The 4,122-nt window shown below is 39.1% G+C and overlaps 1 long non-coding RNA gene across 1 annotated transcript in view; it reads left to right on the forward strand.

Moving 5' to 3' along the window:
- Window positions 1-2,694, forward strand: part of LOC109367894 — an 11,415-nt gene extending 8,721 nt beyond the window's left edge. The window contains exon 2 of the long non-coding RNA XR_002115455.2: window positions 677-2,694. This is a non-coding gene — a long non-coding RNA (uncharacterized LOC109367894). The remainder of the gene's footprint in view (window positions 1-676) is intronic.
- Window positions 2,695-4,122: the final 1,428 nt, after the last annotated feature.

The following is a 4,122-nucleotide window of genomic DNA, read 5'->3' on the forward strand; positions in this document are numbered from 1 at the left end:
AGACAACCTAGGTTGGCTCAATTTGGCCTTGTCAGAACATTTCCATTTCCTATAGATTTTATTGGTCTGTAGTTGCATACAAAGTGTCAGTCAGTGAATTAGAATAGAGACAATGGCCCTTGGGAAAGGACAATGCCATCATTAGGCAGCCAGACTGGCAGTGATCACAACTGTACTTATTACTAATTTTTCCTCTCTTAAAGATGTGCATCTCACAAAGTAGTTCTGTATTTTGTGGTGCTGCGTAACTTCATGATACTGCAATTAGGAAACAATGGAAAGAAAGAAAAATAAAAAGATTAACTCCAGCTCTCTGGAGACCCACTGCTTAATGATATACACTTAAATGCAGATGGAATAACAAAATGAAGAATGATGCCTGTAGGGTACATTCAGATCTGTGGTATCTCAGTCTCTCACTGCTGGAGCCAGGGCAGTGTGGAGCGTTTGCTCACAACCTGCACTCGAAGGGCAGGGGAGACCTACCATGGAGTTCAGGCTCTGAATCACTTTCCTGGTGCGTGTCCTTAAAGTGTGCCACCAATCCCTTCAGATGTTTGACTTTATCATTATCTTGGAAAGCATTTCCTTGCTTATAGAACAAAGAAAAAGGAACCTGATTATGGAAAGGGAAATTGAAATGTGAACACCAAATCTTTCTTTACTTTTTTCCTAGGTGCTAAAGTGCTGCTGGACACTTTCCCTATCGTTCAACTTGACTTGGAAAAATTGCATCTTTGCCAATAACAAGTCTGGTACCAGTGGCATTTTTTTTTTCTGGGAAGAAATTGAGATGGAAGGGTTGAAACCTTACATCTACCACATCCTGGACTGTAATGCTAGTATGAAAAGATCATATACTTGCTCTTTTCCTGCAAATTTGAAAGGAACTAAGGCAGGTAAACCTATGGGCTTCTCTGAGAAGGTTATTGTGTTTCTGCCTGGTGTACCTCACTCCTTCAGGAGACAGGGTGCTAGTAAGACTGGCAATTCATCTGACCCCACATTGCAAATCTTGTGTTACCAGCCCCGAATGCATGTGAATGTAAATACAGATAAAAGAAAGGAGAAAAAAACAACAAAAATGTACATTTTAAAAAAAGGAGTTTGGAAAAGTGTCTGTAAACTATGCACCAGGAAAAATTCTGCTTTAAGGAAGAAGATTAAAAAATTACATGTGAAGCACGAATGAAAGTATGTGAGCCTAAAAGCAGCCTAAATATGACAGGCTTTTGGCAATCTTGATCCTAGACGTTCAGAGTTCCATACTCATGCTCTGTCCTAATGTGTGCTATCCTGGTTTTCCTCTCCCCTACAGCACTGTCATCGGGCATCTACCAATGCCAGATTAACTTTTATGCCATCCTGGTCCCTCCCTGCATGGTAGGAGCTAGCTTGCAGATGACTGCTTTGAAATAAAATGAGTAGATAATCTGAGTTTGGTAGACGGATTATGTCTGCGTACAATGGAGCAATTTGTGATCTTTGCAAAGGTTTGGGAGTTTGAACCAGAGATAGTTAAGCAGGCTGGTTTCTTTCACATTAGTTTAATTACTTGTTCCCGTAACGAAGCCTTATTTGTAGCAGAGTAATAGAAAGACAGCATTGTGAATAAAAATTTCTAGCTGAAATAGAGCAAGGTAATTACAGGTTGTCCACTGGGTTGATGCAATAATCTTTCGTTTTATAACAGCTGAATTCTTTAACCCAGATGTAACCCTCTAGCAGATGCTTCTGTCAGCAATGAGAGGCATGTTTCAGTCTACCTTGAACAGAAATGCTGGGAAAACAGAGGGTTTATGCACAAAAGAAATAGTCTTTTCAGAGAAAATAATTTTCCCAAAATAGGGGAAACCAGGAATAGTTTCCTTTCTGCTTGCTGCATTTAAACACAAAATTCCTCGGGCTACCTTCTCCACTGTCGGGAACCAAATGTTTGAATTTCTTTAGAAAAAAAGAAACCAAAGAAACAATTGAAGTAGCTACATAATTATACATTTAAATACTATCAAACCCAAACAATATATTGGAGTGTTTTCAACATTTGCAGAAGATAACCATGAGTTCTTAGGGTACAGAAATCTTAAATGTTGCTAAAGTTTTCTGAGAATGTTAAGCAAGAAAACCCCATATTTTTGTCAAAGAGTGTCTGTTCATCAAAAAGATTCCCCAAAATTTGATTTTAAGTGTACACAAAGATTTCGAGGACCCAGAAATTTCATGAAGAATTAATTCCCGTGTTATCGCTTGCTTGTAGTACAGAGATTACTGCATCTAGGATATGTAAGACCTGAGGTCACATCACTTCTCTATCGTACTTGAAATTCTGTGCTGTATGTTTCTGGGAAATACCAGCTACTTAAGACACAGATCTGATTTCTCTGCCAAAGGCTATTTGCTTCCCTTGTGATGCAGTCTAAACTGTACATCTCCCACTGAAGTAAAACACAATCTGCATTGGGCCTTCTTGGAAGACCTTGATGTCAGAGTGACAGTATTCAGTCAAGTGAAAGACCAGGCACAGTCTTAACATGAACCTTTGTGGGTGTAGCAATGGAAACATACAAATTGTGCTGTTATGTGGAATAGTCTCAAAGATACAAACCATCTCTTTTTCTACAGATCTTTTTGTCTCAAAGCTGCTTTTCAAAAACAAAAATTCAGAGGTTTCAGGAGCAGAAAGAGAATAACTTTTTTTAAGAAATAAATGTTTAGAAGTTTTAGAAATGTTATTTTCCCAAATGAAAAAGCTCCCTGCACTGATGAGCTCTAAAACTTCCCAAAATTGGGATATATGCTCAACTGTGTGCTGGAAGGTGTCTGAATTCTATCAGTGTTAGCTGGCTACTTCTGTCTAAACAGAGTTAAATCTCTGATGGCTTTGGATAAACCTCAGCTTGGAGCATGTGGGTCTGCTGACATTTTAAAAGCTTAGAATATCCAGGAGTGCCTGGCTACACTGGAAAATGGAAGAGGCAAAAGATAAGCAAACCCTGATATAGACCTGAAATCTCAAAAAAAAATATATATATACCTCAAAATGTGAATGCTGAACAAAGTATGCAACTTAGGTATCTTACAATAAATAAACTGAGACTCAAGCACTGAGGAACAGTGAATTTTGAGGGGTTATAGCACTGTAGTTTGCAACTTGGTACTCCTATTAAGTGTATTATTTGTTCCATAAATTAAACTGCTCTTTTTCAAGTCTCAGCTCTTTCAGAGGGTGCATTCTGGTTGTTTAGTACTGGTCCATTGGGTACTTTCATCACTTTAACATTAGAAATGCAAAGCACTTTATTTTAAATAGATTCTAATGAATTTTGTAATTAAAAGATTTTTACTTTATTTTTGTCACAGGAATTACTTCATGCTTGATAGCAAGAGGCCATGGCACACACTTAATGTTCATTTATCGAAGTGGCAAATCACTGACAATTTATGCTGGGTCTAGCTTTACACAATGGGGTTACTGTGGCTGTTACAAACTTTAATTACGTAGGGCTAAGTTAGAGGCCCAGACTGTGTTGTGGTATCGTAGAATGGCTTATGTTGGAAGAGAGCTAACCAGTGATTCATTGTACTGCTGTCAGTTCCCATGTTGTGTGGCTGCTTAATACTGAATGCAGCGGGGTGAGTGGATCTGTTGACTAATCAAAGACAGAAGTTAGGTCTGGTGCCAGCAGGATCATGTTGCAACTTTCCACACTGTTTCTACAGCAGAACTTTAAACATTTTCCCTTAAGAAATGGCAGAGATGAAATCTTTGGTGCTCTGCCCAGAGCTGCAACCCATGTTGTTGTGCTTGGTAGCTATTGTGTCTGCAGTGAAGTCACACTAAAGGACTGGAGCAACCTGATCTGGTGAAAGATGTCCCCTCCCCATGGTAAGGAGATTGGAACTAGATGGTCTTTAAAAGCTTCTTCCAACCCATCTTATGAATTTGATTGATACTTGGCGACTACATGACAAATGGGGATTGTGGATACTGGGCCAGAGTCTATGGCATTAAGTGGGTAAAATGGGATGATGATGGAAGATGATGAATCATTGACACAGCTGTAGTCCAGCGTGTGGGTAGGAAGGCCAGATTCTAGCTTGTGGTGAATGAAATAATAGAGA

This window comes from Meleagris gallopavo, chromosome 5 (genome assembly GCF_000146605.3).
Source record: "Meleagris gallopavo isolate NT-WF06-2002-E0010 breed Aviagen turkey brand Nicholas breeding stock chromosome 5, Turkey_5.1, whole genome shotgun sequence".
Classification (NCBI taxonomy): Eukaryota; Metazoa; Chordata; class Aves; order Galliformes; family Phasianidae; genus Meleagris; species Meleagris gallopavo.